The 19,497-nt window shown below is 40.4% G+C and overlaps 1 protein-coding gene across 1 annotated transcript in view; it reads left to right on the top strand.

The window, feature by feature from the left end:
• LOC125789906 (NLR family CARD domain-containing protein 3-like) overlaps nt 1-19,497 on the top strand; it is a 56,982-nt gene that overhangs the window by 36,641 nt on the left and 844 nt on the right. The gene's annotated exons all lie outside the window — the stretch shown is intronic.

Genomic DNA, 19,497 nt, shown 5'->3' with positions numbered 1-19,497 from the left:
GGCCAATAACAATAATTTACAATGACTTTCTTCTACTTTTTTTTATTTTAAGCATATAGCCAAATTTTATAGCCTTTATTTTAAGCGTATAGCACTCTGCGCTTAACACACTCTACGAAGCCGACACACGTGTTGTTTCTATCAACAATTAACTTGAGTTAGCTCCATACCTCTGACTGTCCTTCGCATTGGACCAAATTTAGCTCACCTTGTGTAATGTTTCTCCTCACTTCAGAGGGCTTCATTTTGTTGGCTATTTAGCTACACACAGCTCTGCAAGACAAGTGCGTAATGCGTAGTGGAGGAGCGCATGTGTGAGTTCGGGTCGGGAATCGGGTCAGGCTCGGGCTGATAATCTAAACTCTGCTGTGGAAGCTTGAATGATGCGCTGAAATCATTTATTTTTATTTTTGCAAATCCTGAAGACATCGTGAATAGAAAGCCTACTGCCTGCTGACCGACGTCAGAAAGCAGAGACGCCTCTGTTTACCAGCCGTAACTATAACATAAAATATACTTAAAATGTGCACAGTAACTATTAGTTACTAGCTATATTTTTTTCTGACATTTATAAGGATTTATATTTATGCTTTCTACACGGACTTACTCCTAGATTAACATAGATGTTTTGCCATTTGAGAATTAGACAGATACACCTGATGCTTATTCTCGCTCATTCTCTCTCACATCGTGAAAGTGCAGTTTAGTGACAGTGCCACAATAATAAGATAAAAAGATGAAAGGAAAATTTAAACAAATAGAACTTCTCATCTACTGTCGCGCGGAGCTTTTTAACTGTACCGCAGAGTTCACCTACTGTCGCGCGAAGCTTTTTAACTGTACCGCGGACTTCACCTACTGTCGCGCGAAGCTTTTTAACTGTACCGCGGACTTCACCTACTGTCGCGCGGAGCTTTTTAACTGTACCGTGGAGTTCACCTACTGTCGCGCGGAGCTTTTTAACTGTACTGCGGAGTTCACCTACTGTCGCACGGAGCTTTTTAACTGTACCGCTTCCAGCCCTGGCTCCAGCTGCTCCTCTACCCAGCCTGCTGCGGCCCGCGGCGAATCCTCCCCGGCGCTGCTCCCTCCTCGCAGCCGCTCCCGGCCCTCTATCCCCGTTCCAGCGCCCCCTGCCAGCGTGGCGGTCCCCGCACCTGGCCCGGCACCGATCTCCTTCCCCGCTGGGGTTCCCTCTTCCTCGCTTCTGGGTGACCCCCCCCGTCCTTTCCTTTCCCTCCCTTCGGCTCCTGCCCGCCTCCAGTCTTCGCTTCCTCTCCCTTTCTTCTCCTCTTCTCTGTTTCCCCCTCCCCACTCCGTCCCACCGTCTTCCCACGCTGTTCCCCCGTCTTCCCTCGCCGTGCCCCCACCTTCTCTCACCTTCTCTCACCTTACCCCCGTCTTCCCTCGCCGTGCCCGTATATTCCCTCGCCGCGCCCATATCTTCCCACGCCATCCCCTCATCTTCCCACGTCATCCCCTCATCTTCCCACGTCATCCCCTCATCTTCCCACACCGTCCCCTCATCTTCCCACGTCATCCCCTCATCTTCCCACTCCGTCCCCTCATCTTCCCACGCCATTCCCTCATCTTCCCACGCTGTCCCCTCATCTTCCCACGCCATCCCCTCATCTTCCCACGTCATCCCCTCATCTTCCCACGCCATCCCCCTGTCTTCCTATGCCATCCCTGCCGCTTCCCTGGCCGGTGCCTCCTCCCTTGTGTTGCCCGGGCCCCGCCTTCCAGCTCCTGGCCCCTCCTACTCTCTCTACACCGCCGCACCGCCCCCTCCGAGCGCTCTGGTGTTCAACCCCCCCTTGGTCCAGCCTGCGCTTCGCCAGTGCATTCTACAAGGTGAGGATGTGGATCTCTCGCTGTTACTGCATCCCTCCTCTCAGCTCGTTGCTCCATGCACCATTGATGTCGGAGATATTTCCCTCACTCTTCGCACAGCGGCACCTCGCGCCTCGGGGATTCTCACGGTCCCCGAGTTCGCCTTGGCTTTCGCCTTGTACAAAGACATCATCTGCTCCTCCTTCCCAGATCGGAGACGGGAGCTTGACGATTATCTGTCTGTTATCATGGACCTGGCCGTGCGCTTTGGTGGCTCGGGTTTTGTGGATTATCATGGCCTGTTTTCCGCTCGGGCTGCAACCCACCTCTCTCAACAGAATGTCCCCACGCATTGGGGCATTCTTGACATGGAATTGTACTGCAGGATTTTCGCAGGCTGTGCTTCCGTCTCCTGTGGACTATGCGGACATCCCTCTCACCCCGCCTCTGCCTGTTCCCTCGTGGACCCCTCATCTGCCCCGCACGCAGCCACTAGATCTTCTGCACCCTTCACGGACGGCCTGGCCGGCCGCGCTCCCTCCCCCCAGCGCATCGTCTCTGTCGATGCCTGTGATGCCCGCGGCAGGCGTCAGAGTTTCCTGGGCCGTCGCATGCTGTGCAATAATTTCAACGGGGGCGGCTGCTTCACCTCGTCCTGCAAGCTTCTGCACGCCTGCTCCTACTGCGGGCTGGCTCACTCCCGCTCCGGCTGTCCCCAGCGCCCACCCAAGCACGGCGGAAGCTGACTGCTCCGCTTGGGTTGGACTATTTTCTCGTCCTCGATGCCCCCACCTCTCCTCCAGCCCGATGCATCACCCAGCTGTCTGCAGCTTTCGAACGTCTGGGTATTCCTCTCTCTCCCGAGAAGACTGTCGGCCCTGCTACGTCTCTGGAATTCCTCGGCATAATCCTGGATTCCGTTTCTCTCCAGGCTTCCCTCCCCCGTGACAAGCTGGTCCGTATCAAGGATGCCCTCTCTCTATTCCTCGAACGTCAGCACTGCTCCAAGCAGCAGCTTCTCTCTCTCTTGGGCCATTTAAATTTCGCCATGCGGATTATTCCCCAAGGCAGATCCTTCATTTCTCATCTTCTCACGCTTTCCTCTTCCGCCATTTCTCTCTACCAAACAGTCACTCTGGACCAAGCTTGCCTGTCTGAACTGCGCTTCTGGCTCCTCCTACTCTCCCACTGGAATGGCATATCTCTCTTTCACCTTCCCGAAGCGTCCCTGACTTTTCCTCTTCACTGACGCTGCCCCCTCCTTTGGATTCGGAGGCTATTGTGGCACCCGTTGGTTTTTCTCTCCCTGGCCTCAGGAGCTCATCGAACAGTCGGTTGCAGACAGCGACTCCACTGCCCTGCGGGAGTTGTACCCCGTCTTTGCGGCCGCTGTGCTTTGGGGTCATCTGTGGCACAGTCTCCATCCATTCAGACAATTCCACCGTTGTATACATAATCAATAAGTCCAGATCCAATAATCTATCCATCATGCTTTATCTCCGTTGTCTGACCTGGCTATCCATCACACATCAATTTTCTCTCAAAGCTCTACACATACCTGGCCTTTCTAATCCCACTGCTGACGCTCTCTCTCGCTCCAACGTGCAGAAATTCAGGACCTTGGCACCACATATGGACCCTCAGCCCACTCCGACTCCACCCTATTCCGATACCATCTTCCCGCTTTAGCCACATCCAGCATGAACCAGCTCACCACCGCCTCCCAAGATCTTATCATTGACTCTGTATCCCCTAACACCCTGTCCACCTACTGGACCGGCTGGCAGCGTTTTAAACGTTTCCACCACATCCAAAACTTTCCTTTTCCCTCTTTAGACCTTCACACTCTATCCTCCTTTCTCACCTTCTCAAGCATTCATTTTTCGATCCGCTCCTCCACTCTAAAAGTCTATCTATCTGCCATCAACTTCTTTCTTATTCTGCTATTAGGATCTCCTCATCCCTTTTCCAAACACCACCGAATATCCCTACTTATCAGAGGAATCAGAAGACGAGAGCCTCATTCGCCCAATCAGCGCCTCCCCATCACTTCTCACATACTGCATTACTGTCTTTTCACGCTCCGCCACGGCTACGCCGCTCCCTCCATCTGCGCTATGCTTGAATCCATGTTTCTCCTCACTTTCTTCAGCTTTCTCCGCTGCTCGGAATTCACAACTTCCACTACCTCCCATAATCCTGCTCTTCACCCCTGTCTTTCTGATTTATCTATTTTAGACGAAAGAACACTGACTTTCCAAATCAAAGCAGTAAAACTGACCAGCTCGGCATTTCTGCCCCTATCTATCTTTTCAAACTCACTTCTCCTCTCAGCCCCTATGAGCCTATCACTGTGTACCTCAGCCAACGTCACACTCACCACGCTTCTCCTGACGACCCTCTTTTCGTCACTGAATCCGGATCACCTGCCACTCGCCATTGGTTTCATTTTCATCTCAAGCAGATTCTCTCACTCAGTGGTTTTAACCCTTCCTTCTTTTCAGCCCACTCTTTTAGAATCGGCGCTGCATCCACAGCATCTCACCGCGGTTTACCTGATCATACAGTTAAAATCCTCGGCCGCTGGACCTCCCAAGCTTACTCACGAGCGCCTGGCTTCCCTCACTGTTTAATTTTGGGGCTTCAGCTTCTCGCGTCCTAGCGAAGCTGCCCCGAACACTGGCCCAAAATATCCACTGAGTTCGCCCCCCCCCTTTTCTCAATCATTCCATCAGGGCGTGGGTTAATACTAGCAAAGTGGAGTTATTTATAACTAAATTTTGGGAGATAATCCACGCCCATTACTCCACCCACTAGCCCTATTTAAACCCCCACTTCCTCTCCACCTGCGTGTGGCACAACTTGGCACCCACCCCCTCCCCATCCTCCACCTTCTTTCTCTCCTTTACCTCTCAGTGGGGGGGGGGGGGGTGGGGGGGTGGTTTCAGCTTCTCACGTCCTAGCGAAGCTGCCCTGAACTCTAGCCCAAAATATCCACTGAGTTCGCTATCATTTTCTCTATCATATTTTCTCTATCATTCCATCAGGCCGTGGGTTAATACTAGCAAAGAGGACGATACAATTATAACTACAGAAATGGTTCATTAGTTTAATGACTACTATGTACAAATTAAGTACAGCTTAGCAAAAGAGATTGTGAACAAATAAGGATGGTGTAGACAAAGATATTGTTGGTTTATACCCTTTATCTATGTTTAACAGGAGAACTAATAAAAATGAAATACTGGGGAAAAAATTTGCAAATAAAACATCCACAGACTGGAATGGAATAGAAATGACTACAGTTAAGTCTATAATAGAATGTATAGTGAAACCTTTTACATATATCTGTAATCAGGTGTTTTTTGCTAAAGGTAAAGGTGGTAAAGAAGTGATGGTGTGTGGTATAGTGAATGGGGAGAGCAGTGCTCGTGATGATCGGTGATCCAGTTCTGGTTGTGCAGCTGACTGTTGATTTTAGTCTGGGTTTAACTGGATCAGTCGCGCAGCTCTATTATATCAAGATAGAAACACGCCAGAAATGTACCTGAACACACGTCACTTTCAGAACACCACGCCCATCAGAGTTAATATATTCCTAAAGTCTAATGCTATTTTAATGATGCGTGAAAATAGACTGTTGATGGGGTGTAAGATAGCAACTTGCCTCGCTATGCGTCTTACACAGGGTGCATGATAGGGCCCACAGATGCACTGCTCAGCGCAACTCCAGCTTTTACATCAATCACAAAGTAAATAATAAAATAAAATTTTATTTTAACATCTCCTTCTGCTGAAATCTACTTTTTCTTGTTCTTTGTTTTTGTTTGTGTTTACAGAGACATTAAATGTAAAAAATGGCCTAAGAAAAAAAGGTCTAGTGAGAGTGTTTCTGAGGAACTGGATACATTGAAAATTCAGAGGTAAGATAATAATGTGGTTTGATGTAAAATAAGTTCTTTGTTCTCATGCTGTGTTCATAAGCTAGTTGAAAGATCTTACTTCACATCACCTTATTCTGTATTTCTGGTCCACCTTTATAAGAGTAGATTATTCATCCAATTCATAAAATCCAGATGAGCAGAAATTAAGTGAGTTATTGGTACGATGAGCAGTCTGGGTTTGAATGACCAGATTTTACCATTTTACTAAAACCAAAATACAAAATACAGAAGGAGCAGAAACCTGTGTTCTCCTGTCAGTATAAAAACCTAATTATGATTTTAGAACATTTAGAGAATTCTGGAGAATTTAGAATTTCTCAGCACACTTCCTGATCAGTTCTAAAACCTGTTTCATAATCAGAACATTCTTCTTCTAATTGTGTTCATATTGTGTTCACAGTGTTCTGCCATCAGCAAAGATAAAATTATATTGACTAAAAACTATCAAACAATGTTCTAGATAGTGTTCCTGAACACATTAACACTGCAGAACCCTGAACCTCAGATCATAATGATTCATTTGCAGTGTTAAACCTTTTGCACAATTTAGTTTTTCTCTTGGAGAAAAATGTATCCATCATCTGGTTTAAATCTGCCTGAAATGCATCTCTGTCAGCATATATAGACAGAATATGTTTTTAGCACTAGATATAGATTTTCTGGTGGACAAAAAAAAAGAAAATATTTCTCTATGGCTCATTTTTGCCCTTTACACCATTTAAGATTATAAAACCTCTCATATTAATTATTTCAATAATTATTATCTTGTGTTTTACAGATAATTCTTATAAGTTGTATGGCCAAGATTCTCTGAAATAGGAACACTGCCTATTTCTGTCTGACACACAAACCCTAAACCCTTAGAACAAACAGTTTTTTGATCTGGGAAATCACAGTCCAAAGATTGTGTGAACTCACTCACATTTCATTTAATATGATCTTATGAGAATGAACTTTGAACCTGGAAAACTCAGCTGCAGGTTGATGCCTGGGAAAATCATAGGCTGATGCAAGAAACATAATACTGTTCTTACCGATGCAAAAGAAACAAAGATCGTTTTGTGAGCCGATGTGACCCTCACGCAAAAATGAATGATTTTGTGATTTCAGCTAAAACCGGTTTGGATGTAAAACACGTTCACAGTAAATGTGTGAGTTCACTTAAAGCGTAACGTCTGTTGTTGAAGATGACAGAAGAAAGAAGAGTCTATCAGAACTTCAGTGCAGGAAAATACAGCTTGTATTCATTAGTATGTCCTCTGAACTATAAGTGTATACACAGGGCTTATTCCACTCCATACTTAAGATACAACATGGGCAAGATTCCCACGCCTTACCGTACTGTCTGTAACACTGATTCTGTTGCTACATTTTTAAATATATTTTGGGGATTGTTGTAGAAATGAAAATGAAAGGTGGGTCCACACCCACCTCTCGCCTGGGGTACAACTCCCCTACGTGTTCGTTGAATAGAGAGTCAAGACAGATGGAGTGAAGTTGAAAGCAAGCACAGCATTTATTACAAAGTACTGGATCCAGGAGAACATACAAGTACGGTTCTTCACCGTCCACCATACGCTCTGACCCCCCTAACGATCTGACTCCATGTTTATACCAAAAATGACGTGATATCTGCCGATGAGGCGTTGTTAAAATCATCCTATGTCAGCATGCATGGTGTTACGTGTTAGTGCTCAAGATCCGCTAGTCTTGGCCTTGAGTGTGTGCAGCCAGATAGTACGGCATTGTTCAGTAATTAGACAGTGTTGCACTCCCTGTGCGCATGTCCTCCTTAATTTGACAGGTGAAGGACTTTACGCGCACAGAGAGAGAAAGACTGCACTGTTTGCCCAAAAGCCTCCTTTGTATTAAGTCAGGTCATGCAGAATGCACTATCTGATGATTTGTAGCTGTTAGTGAGAAGAACATGCAATCACACAATGGGTTTCAGTGAGGTGTCAGTGGCGCGTGATTCGTCCGCCATACAATAGGTCTATACGTTAGTAAACCCCCTTATGTATCATGTGGGTTAGTTTGTCAGACTAAGGCCTGTGTTAGTCACATGCTCGTACAAAACAATGTTTCACTATGTACGTGAGGAATATATGGTGGTTAATGGTTAGTCTTCTAAATAAATGTGTGTAAGATATACTGTGAGTAATAAAATGATCAAATATGGTGTTAATATAAATGTGTGAAAAATATACTGTGAATAATAAAATGGTCAAGTGTGGTGTAAGTATTGGTTAATGCATATAAAATACAAGGTTTCACAGATGATTATGTAATTTTAGATACCAAGATAAGTAATCATGATTGTGAGATACTTGTCAATATATTCAAGGTAAAACAAGGTTTCTTCGTAAGATTTTCCACAGAGTGCAGTGTGATTTCTAAATTCTGAGCGTACGTTTTAATTTCCAATATGCTTGAAATTCATATTGACAAAAATCCATGTGAGGACAGTTGTTTTACCTTTACACTAGTTCAATAGAGACTAATCTAACATTGTATTTTCTTAACCTGTAAATTCTGTACTTTTGTATTGTTTTCATCTTCTTCTTTGGGAAATGGTGCTATTGCCAGAACAAATAATAGCATTGTTCTGTATCAAGGTTAATAAATCTTCTTTTCTGCCACGTTATAAGATTAATGGTCACCTCAACTTGGGATCTTAGGAAAACTATTTTACGCCCGAGTTTCCCCACCAGTAGTTACTAATCGAAAGGGTGTTCATGTTCCACTTCCCAATCAGAAACTCGTATTTACCATCATTCCAAAATCACATGAATGTAGAATCACACCAACATGCTGGAAAGGTTGTAGATGGTGTCTGATTCTGGTTGTGTTTTAGACTGGATCAGGATAAGAGATCAGACTCACCTGAACCCAGCTGTGTCTCCATGAAGAGTGACCAGTCAATGGATAAACCTATTTACTTCAGAGAGGACAACAGTTCTGCTGATCTCAGGTAAGGATGACGTGACTTCTTTGTGTTCTCTGAATTCTACAACTATAACTTCTATACTAAAACACACTTTAGAGAAAACAATTCTACTAATCTCAGGTAACAGTGATGAGAAGCTTTTAAATTGTTTAGATATTTAATGTTCAGATGGATAAACTTTATTCGTTTTTGCAAATATTCACTTATTTTGAATTTGATGCTGCAACACGTACAAAGTAAGTTGGGACAGGGGCAACAAAAGACTGGGAGAGGTGAGGAATGCTGGAAAAACACCTGTTCAGAACATTCCACAGGTGATCAGGTTAATAGGAAACAGGTGAGGGTCATGATTGGGTATGAAGGGAGCATTCCTGAAAAGTTCAGTCGTTCATAATCAAGGATGGAGAGAGGATCATCACTTTGTGAAGAACTGCGTGAGCAAATAGTCCAACAGTTTAAGAACAGCGTTTAGGAATTTAGGGGTTTCATCATCTACAGCCAAGGGCGTAGGAGCGGGCTTGATATTGGGGGGACACATTTGCCAATATAAACCCAAGCCCACCCTATAGTTTCGTAGAACAACATTTGTGGAAATTACTTTTAATTAAAAGTAAATTATTATTATAAGGTGATTTTACAACCTAAACATGTTACTCCACGTTACAGTTACTGTTGTTAGAAAAAAAAATATGCATGCAATGCCTGAATTATATACATACGACCAAAATGATCAGTTATCACCTAATATTTATAATAATATAACAGATTTGGCTATTATTATTATTATTATTATTATGTATTGGCATGTCAATTCTGTCGTATATATTTACATTTTCTCCTGCGCTTTTTTTTTTTTTTTCTACTGTCCTTTTATGGTAAAGAATGTAACTTTACGTTTCATAGAGATTTTTATAAACGTCAGGACATGTGGTATTACTGTAAACTACAAATGAACAGAAGTCAGGTTACATCAGTGTTTCTCAACCCAGTTCTTACATATTCTACTGCATATTAACACTGTTCTCCATATACTACAGCTTCCTCTGCTTTATAGACACTTAATAAAGTAAGTGGTGGTATGATGTGTCTAATAAACTGCTGGATATACATGATTAATTTAGGCTCCATATAGGGGCTAAATGATTTAAACAGGTAAACTCAGTAAATGACTGTTTATTAGCTGATCAGCTGGAAAACACTATTTTAGGGCAGAGATCAGGGTTAAGAATCTGCTTTAAACTACCAACATAAAGTACTGTACTAAATTCTGGCTATCCACTACATCCATCTTCTAGCCAACTAGTTAGCTAAATAGATTTCCGTTCATTATAGCTTACTGTAAAGTTTAGTTGGATTGCATTTGGTGGAAGGGTGGCTGTCGTGATGGTGTGTCCATTAAAACACAGGAGGATGAACAGACTTCAACTGATGCAGTTTATTCTCAGAGTCACAGCATATTTCACAATGAGGCAGAGCAGGTGCATGAATGGACCGTTAATGCATGGCTGAGGAAAGGATGGATGGAGGAAGGAAGGTGATGTAGGAAGATATAGGGTGAATGGAGAGATTATACAGGATGGTTGTATCTACAGGATGGATACACAGGATGGATGGTTTTATCTACAAATAAACAAAATACAAGGATCAGTAAAACAATACAAATAGTGCAACAAAAGGAACAAACCAAGTGAGCAAACAATAAACCCAATCACAATCAAATTGGACAAGTTAACATAAATGAATTAAGTAATAAATCAGAAAAATTACACAAACACACATCCATTGGAAGCTCAGTCCACAATCCAAAAGAGGTTCAAATCCTCAGACCATGCCAAACAAAGAAATAAAAAAATGGCCGACAGTGCCATTTTAACCTCTAAGCCCCGCCTTATCCTGCTGCAAAGAATTATGGTCTATGTAGTTTACCTGCTCCCAGGGAATTTCCAACACTTACAGTAAGTCCTGTAATACTACATTAATAAACACAGTTTGAAAATGTAATAGTGATTAGCTGATCAGGTACATCAGGGCAAGTTGAACATTACATACATAGTTTATTTTCTTTAAACTTGACTCCCAATCTAGCTCATTCCTAAGATAAGCTAACTCACTAACACAGCTGCAGTTTATTAATCACAGTGGGTTTAAACTGTGTGCTGATTCAGAGACGTGTATTTTTAACCAGCTATCAGAAACATATCATCACAGTTGAAGTGGTTAGCCTATCGTTACCTTTCTTTTAGAAAAATCTCCGTATATCCATCTCTGTTTTAAAATCAGCTGAAGCGGCTGCATCCCGATCCCGCTGCTAAATCTCACAGCGAGGGGGAGGGGCTTCCCCCACCAGCAAACTACCTATCCTCCGTGCGCCGCAAAACCAGCAAGCTGATTGGCTGTTTCTACTGAGCGGCGACTTAATACCTGAACCGGCTCCGTTATTGGTGCAGTCTTTCTCCTCATTAATAGCACAGCTGATCTGAGCGAAACTATATCATTTTTGGGGGGGACAAATTCACCTGTTTCTAATCCCCCCCCCCCCCCCCCCCCGGTTCCTACACCAATGTCTACAGCCCATAATATCATCAAAAACTTATTGGAGCAGCATAGGTACAACATGCATAAAACATGGAGTGTACTAAATACCATCATCAGGAAGGACCTGCAAGAGTAGACACTCCAGAATATCTTATAAAAGAAGACGATACAATTATAACTAAAGAAATGATTCATGAGTTTAATGATTACTATGTACAAATTAGATACAACTTAGTAAAAGAGATTGTGAAACCAACAAATAAGAATGATGTAGACAAAGATACTGTTGATATAAACCCTTTCTCTATGTTTAACAGGAGAACTGATAAAAAAAATGAAAATACTGTACATTGTAAAAAAAAAAAAAAAAAAAAAAAATTATAAAATAAAACATCCACAGACTGGAATGGAATAGAAATGACTACAGTTAAGTCTATAATAGAATATATAGTGAAACCTTTTACATATATCTGCAATCAGTCTCTTAAAACAGGCTCATTTCCTAATGAAATGAAAATAGCTAAAATTATTCCAATTTCTAAAAGTGGAGACTTTCACCAGCTCTCAAATTACAGATCAATCTCTCTGCTCTCCCAGTTCTCAAACAAATTAGAAAAAATATTTGTAGACAGGATAAATAATTTCAAAGACAAACACAATTTACTGAATGACCAACAGTTTGGTTTTAGAGTAAATAGGTCCACCTCAATGGCGGTGATGCATCTTGTAGAAGATATATCAGCTGCAGTGGATCACGAGGAATATGCTGTTGGGGTTTTTATAGATAAAAAAAAAAAACATTTGACACTATAGATCATGAATTATTAATGACCAATTTAGAACGATATGGCTTTAGAGGAGCAGCATACTCATGACTTGAGAGTTACCTTGATAACAGGTATCAATATGTACAAGTAAATCATTTTAAATCTAAATTACTGAAGGTCACTTGTGGAGTTCCACAAGGTTCAGTATTAGGACCGATATTGTTCACACTGTATATAAATGATATCTGTAAAGTGTCAAAATTGCTAACATTTGCATTATTTCCTGATGATACTAATCTATACTGCTTTGAGAAATGTTTGGAACAGCTACTGAATACGATGGAAAGGGAACTGACAGTCTTAAAGAAATGGTTTGATATAAACAAGCTATCCCTGAATTTAAGTAAAACAAAATTCATAATATTTGGTAAGAGACAAATTAAAAATACAGTTAAAATTAAGATTGATGATGTTAATCATAAATGTTAATCATAAATGATGCTGGCAACAATTCAACTTTTTGCAATACTATATAAAACTAAAGATATATTGAATCTAAATTAACTTTATATACTGTATTGTTCCTTCATTGTTCCATACATGAGCTATTGTGTGGAGCAGTGGGGAAACACATATAAAACCAACACTAAACCTTTAAATCTTCATATTATAAAAGAAAGCTATAAGAATTATAAGTCAAAAAACATACTATGAACCAACCAACAAATTATTTACTAATCTACATATTTTAAAATTCAGTGATATAGTCAACCTTTAAACTGCACTGTTAATGTACAAAGCACAAAACCATTTACTTCCTATCTGCATCCAGAAGCTGGATGTGAAGAACACTTTAAAATAATGTTTAAAGGTAAGAGGATAAGCACTAATAAATATGAGGAATTAACTACTATTAATGATGGGAGGCTCTGATATGTTGATTAACATTAACATACTCCTGTATTATTTATGTGTATGATTTGACTATATAAGATGACAAAAAGATTTAAAAAGGGCAGTAAAAATAAGCATTAGCTTCAGACTACACCTTTTCAGTCATTATCAGGTTTGAAACTGAGAATTTTTTATTACTATTCTCATTATTATTATTACTATTATTTAGGGGTGTGACGAGACACTAATATCACGAGACAATTAAAATTTTAAAGAAAACGTCAAAAATGAAAAATGGCTTGAAAACTAAACAAAATCATATAACACAATCTTAACAGACTGGTTTCTCTCACACATTGATTTTATAAGGAATAGAAATAAGAATAAGAATAAAAAAATAAATAAAACTTTTCTAGGTCTTATATAGTGCAAACAATAAGTGCAAACCACAACCAGTCATATTAAGACTATGGTTTGTGTTTTTTTCTCCTAAATCTCTTGTAATTTAACTATGTATAACCATAACCAGTCATATTAAGACTATGCTTGAAGTGAAACAGAGACAGAACATGTTTTTAAATACAGTACAGAGCTAAGGGATTAGTACAGCTGTCTATGAAACAGTCACGTGTAGGATTTACTTACAGTATTTATATATGGTTTGTGTCTTGTTGGTCACTCTGTTACCGTTTATTGTTTCCACTGGAGCCAAAATGCAGCCAGATATACAAATTAAAAAGGGGGTATGCAGCCTATGCGACGCATAGGGGCGCTGCACTAAAGGGGGCGCCACATGAAAGCCAATCAGCTTGCTGGTTTTGCGGAGCGCGGTGGGCCAGTAATGACAGAACGTTTGCATACACCACAAACAATAAGTAGTGGCACTCCTGCTGTGTTGCCAGATCCCGCTTAAAAAGTCCACACTAAACTATTTTTTTTCCCGCGAGACAGGTTAAAGCTTGACGAGAAATATAGTCGCGTTTAATCTCGCACTTAATATTTTTAATCACTGTTACTATTGTCACTTTGTACAAAAAGAGTGTAATTTTGATGAACCAAAATAAACTAAACTAAACTAAAAAAATATTCTGAGAATTTGGAGAAATCTCTGCAAGTAAGCTGCAGAAAACCGACATTAAACACCCGTGACCTTCGACCCCTCAGGCCGCACTGCATTAAAAACTGACATCATTCTGGAAGCGATATTAATCACCACACGGGATCAGGAACACTTCAGAAAACCATTAGTTGAACTTCCTGAACTAAAACTTCCACACATAGGGTCCTCAGTTCCCGAGCGCTTATTGAGTTTTTAAAGGGAAGGTGATTTAACACAGTGGTAAAAACCATCCCAACTTCTTTAGAATGTGTTGTAGACGATCAGATTCAAAATGAGTGAATATCTGCAAAAAACAGTAAAGTTTATTTTGTTTGAACATTAAATATTTTGTCTTTGTAATGAATTCAATTAAATATAAATTGAAAAGTATTTGCAAATCACCATATTCTTTTTTAATTAATATTTTAAACAACGTCTCAACTTCGTTTTTGTAAATCGTCTCTGAGATGTTCCTGAAAGTCTCTCAGAATGTGAGAAACATGATTTAGAAATTAAAGCTTGAGAGATTGTTCAAGTTCAACTTCTCAATTATAAACTAATTTACCATCAAAATCACATGAATGTAGAATCACACCAACATGCTGGAAAGGTTGTAGATGGTGTCTGATACTGGTTGTGTTTTAGACTGGATCAGGATAAGAGATCAGACTCACCTGAACCCAGCTGTGTCTCCATGAAGAGTGACCGGTCAATGGGTCGACCTATAACCTTCAGAGAGGACAACAGTTCTGCTGATCTCAGGTAAGGGTGACGTTACTCTGGAGAATAGGATAAAAAGACACTTCTATGTTTTCTCTGAATTCTACAACTATAACTTCTATACTAAAACACACTTTAGAGAAAACAATTCTACTAATACAAATTCTAACAAGAGAATCAGTCTGTGTGTGGAGGTGTTTGGTTTTGTACACCTGTGGTAATGGAAGTGATTGGAACCTGAGTTTAATGATTTGATTGGGTGAATGAATACTTTGGGCAGTGTAGTGTATAATCATCACTCTGACTGAGCTCTAGAGATCCTGTGTGCAGATGGGAGAAACTTTCAGCAGATAAACCATCACTGCAGCTCTCCAGCTATCTGATCTTTATGGAGGAAACAAAAACCTCACCTCTGTAAAAAACACATCTGGATTTTACAAAAAAAACACCAGACTGTGAGAAACATGATTCTCTGATCTGATAAAATCTAGAATTAACTTTTTGGTGAGCGTGAAGGTTGGTGGAGTGTTGCAGTGGTGGTTGACCTTCTGGAACTTTCTTTTTGTAGATATATTCACAATCACCATTTAGTAACATATGTTAATGTTATGTTTTCTGACAGAGTCCAGAAGGAGACTCCAGAAATCAGCAGGAGAAATATGGACTCCATATTAAAGGTGTGTAGGTGTGACTAATGCCAGAGCACATGTGAACACTGTAATATGTGATGTGGTGTTTTAAACTTTAAATATGAAGTGATATGCTATTAAATATATTTGTTTATTTAATAAATATAATTTCAAAATAGATCCAAACTATTACTTTTCAGTTATTTAATTGTTTATTAACCTATCAATTAATCTAACATTTTTTTTTTTTTTGCTGTTTTTTATTATTGTAGCATAATAAAAATAATATAATATTTATATTTAGCAGTAGTTTTAGTTTGGCCAATTAGATCTTTAATAGTCATTAACAAAGAGGTTTATTTAGTTTTTCTAAGCTAAATTGCAGATGTTTACTCAACATACTCAATAAAATACAGAAAGAGTACAACAGTAAATGTTTTATAGATTTAGTGAGACTGTGTTTCTCTATAATTGTGATTTAGATTATGATTAAGTCACACATTAGTAATGTCACACATTCATTTATGATGAAGACCATTTATTAGCAGGGTTCATACGGACTGGAAAAGTCATGGAATTTGAAAATAGCAATTTCCAGGCCTGGATAAGTTTTGGAAAAGTCATGGAAATTTAGTCTAAAAATCTTTGTGTTTCAGTTTATCGATGGAGAAAGTCTATTTTGAGGTAACAAATACATCAGCTCAGAGTTACTTCAGTAATTCAGCTCTACACAATAGAGCTCTCAGAATCTGACACACATTTTATTATTAAAGATTGTGTGTCAACATTTTATCTGATTCATTTTAGACCTATGAACAATTTTAATTATAGTTTCAGTTGATTTTTGGTTTTATTGTACATGTCTGCACTGATGTTTTAAAAATCATATGATCATGAAAACACAACACAACACAACACATCCCATATCCAAAACATTATACTGACATAAACCATTATCAGTTCTTTTCTTACTACCATTTCTTACCATGTGTTTAAACAGGAACTGGAGCACAAAGTCATCTCTCTGGTAAAGAATCAGCTGAAGAGGTTTGTGAAGGTCCTGAAGAATCTGGATTACCCAGCATGCTCTGGGAGAGAGGAGGAGGATGAGGAGGATCAGAGTGGTGTCAGAGAGGGAGCGCTGAAGATCACACTGCACGTCCTGAGAAACATGAACCAGACAGACCTCGCTAACAAACTGCAGACCAGTGAGAGTCATGTGATTTCTCATTATGTAAATTAATTTAGAATTTAAAGAGAAGAGAATTTAAGAGATAATGTAGAAACAGGTTCTGAGTTATGAGTGTGAGTAGGTGATGGTAAATGTTCAGTGTTAATGTTAAAGAGATAATGTAGAGCTATAGATTATGTAGAAACAGGTTCTGAGTTATGAGTGTGAGTAGGTGATGGTATATGTTCAGTGTTAATGTTAAAGAGATAATGTAGAGCTATAGATTATGTAGAAACAGGTTCTGAGTTATGAGTGTGAGTAGGTGATGGTATATGTTCAGTGTTAATGTTAAAGAGATAATGTAGAGCTATAGATTATGTAGAAACAGGTTCTGAGTTATGAGTGTGAGTAGGTGAGGGTATATGTTCAGTGTTAATGTTAAAGAGATAATGGAGAGCTATAGTTAATCTAGAAACAGGGAAGGGTAGGCATTAAATAAATGGACTATTGGCAACACATTTTCTAGACTTAGTGAAAAGGACCTCAGTTTTATCAGAATTAAGAGAAAACTGTGTGTCATCCAACCTCCGTTATGTTGTTGAGACAGAGGTCATTCTGGGGTTTAACTTGGGGTGTTTAGCAGATGTCTAAACTTGAGTATCATCTGCATAACAGTGAAAGTTAATACCATGCTTACAGATTACTAACAGGCCAGTATTTACCCTTGTGGGACACCATATTTTACGTTATTCAGTGTGATAAGATAATTCATTATTAAAATGAACACACTGGTAGTGATCACTGAAAAATGATCTGAACCAGGTGAGGACAGGTCCTTAATTCCTATGAGATTTTCTAATCTATCGAACAGAATAGTGTAATCTGTGCTGTTGAAGGCAGCATTAGATCTAACAGTAGAAGTATAGCAGTGTTGCCCCTATCAAGTGAAAAAGTAGATCATTATTTATTTTAGTTAGGTATTTTCAGTGCTATGGTTTTGTCTAAATCCAGACTGAAAACCTCATGAATGCTATTGTTGTGTAGATAGGAGCAGAGCTGCTTAGACACTACTGTTTCTAGAATTTTTGGGGCCGATTTCCATCGCCGATTGCCAATTCTTGGGCGGGGCCAAATGCCCCATTAATGCCACACAGGTGCCAGGCAAACCTGGTACATATTCCCCTAATTACATCCACACCTAAGCAAACACTGGTAATTTATGCTGATAGCAAATAAACGCTTTTCAGAAGAGATAAAAGTTGTGTAAATAGTTATAAGACACCAACATTTTTATATGTCCACTAAACGGAGTAGTTCTTATTCTTTATTCTTTCACCGCGCGTCCAGTATAAACCAATATGGAGTGGAGGAGCTCGAACGTGCACACACACAACTGCTGTGTGGAGCTCAGGGTGGAAACCAATGAAAACTTTTGCATATCCAGCTCTAAAAACAGTCTAAACTATAGTCCTCTGCTGTTGTTAGCTTGTGAGCTAACTAACTCCGTGTCTGATGCTAATGTTAGCTGCTGCTGTTAGCTTGTGAGCTAACTAGCTCCGTGACTCACTGGGCTGAAACATGAACTCAAGAGAGCGGTATTATCCAGTTAGTGGGGTTAAAACCTTTATTTTTTATTCACTACGTGGTGAATTGGTCCTACACAGATGAAAACTGTCTGTAGCTTGTGGCTGGGCTGTAGCTCTGTGACTAGAATGAAGAAGGCAGCGGGGTTCTTGCTGCTGCTGCTGCAGCTCTGGCTAGTGGTTGGATGAGGAACTGCAGCTTCCTGTAATTGAGCATTTTCACCGGCCATCCACACACAGCACTGCCTAAATGCTTAACCCTAAACTCCTGAATCAAATCGGCTAAATCAGTGGAATATTGATCGCTGATACCGTATTTTGGCTGAAAATCGACCAATACTAATACATTGCAACCAATCGTCTTATCTCTAGTAATGTGAAATGTTAATATGTGCTGTATTTTTGTCTTTTTTGTCTCTGTTTATTAGAACTGGCTCCATCCTGCCACCGAAAGCTCAAATCAACACTGAAGGGAAAATTTCAGAAAATTAATGAAGGAATCTCAGATCTTGGAACCTCAGTCCTTCTGAATGAGATCTACACAGAGCTGTACATCACAGAGGGAGGGAGTGGAGAGGTCAATAATGAACATGAGGTCAGACAGATTGAAGCAGCATCCAGGAGACCAGCAACACAGGAGACACCCATCAAATGTAACGACCTCTTTAAAGACCAGTCCATCAGAACTGTGCTGACTAAAGGAGTTGCTGGAATTGGAAAAACAGTCTCTGTGCAGAAGTTCATTCTGGACTGGGCTGAAGGAAAAGCCAATCAGGATGTTCTCTTCATATTTCCACTTCCTTTTAGAGAGCTGAATCTGATGAGAACTGAAAAAATCTGTCTGGAGGATCTTCTTTATCAGTTTTTTAGGGACACAAAATACTTAAAACCAGTAGAATATCATCATTACAAAGTCATGTTCATCTTTGATGGTCTGGATGAATGTCGACTTCCTCTAGATTTCCAGAACAATGAGAGTATCTGATGTAACACAGTCAGCCTCAGTGGATGTGCTGCTAACAAACCTCATCCAGGGGAACCTGCTTCCCTCTGCTCTTCTATGGATAACTACTCGACCAGCAGCAGCCAATCAGATCCCTCCTGACTGTATTGATCAGGTAACAGAGGTACGAGGGTTCAGTGACCCTCAGAAAGAGGAATACTTCAGGAAAAGGATCAGAGATCAGAGCCTTGCTGAAAGAATCATTACACACATGAAGTCCTCCAGAAGCCTCTACATCATGTGCCACATCCCAGTCTTCTGCTGGATCTCAGCCACTGTTCTAGAGAGGATGTTGGGTGAAGCAGAGGGAGGAGAGATCCCCAAGACTCTGACTCAAATGTTCACACACTTCCTTATCTTTCAGATCAAACA

This window comes from Astyanax mexicanus, unplaced genomic scaffold (genome assembly GCF_023375975.1).
Source record: "Astyanax mexicanus isolate ESR-SI-001 unplaced genomic scaffold, AstMex3_surface scaffold_32, whole genome shotgun sequence".
Classification (NCBI taxonomy): Eukaryota; Metazoa; Chordata; class Actinopteri; order Characiformes; family Acestrorhamphidae; genus Astyanax; species Astyanax mexicanus.
The sequence above is the reverse complement of the archived record's forward strand: the minus strand, read 5'-3'. Positions and strand labels throughout refer to the sequence as shown.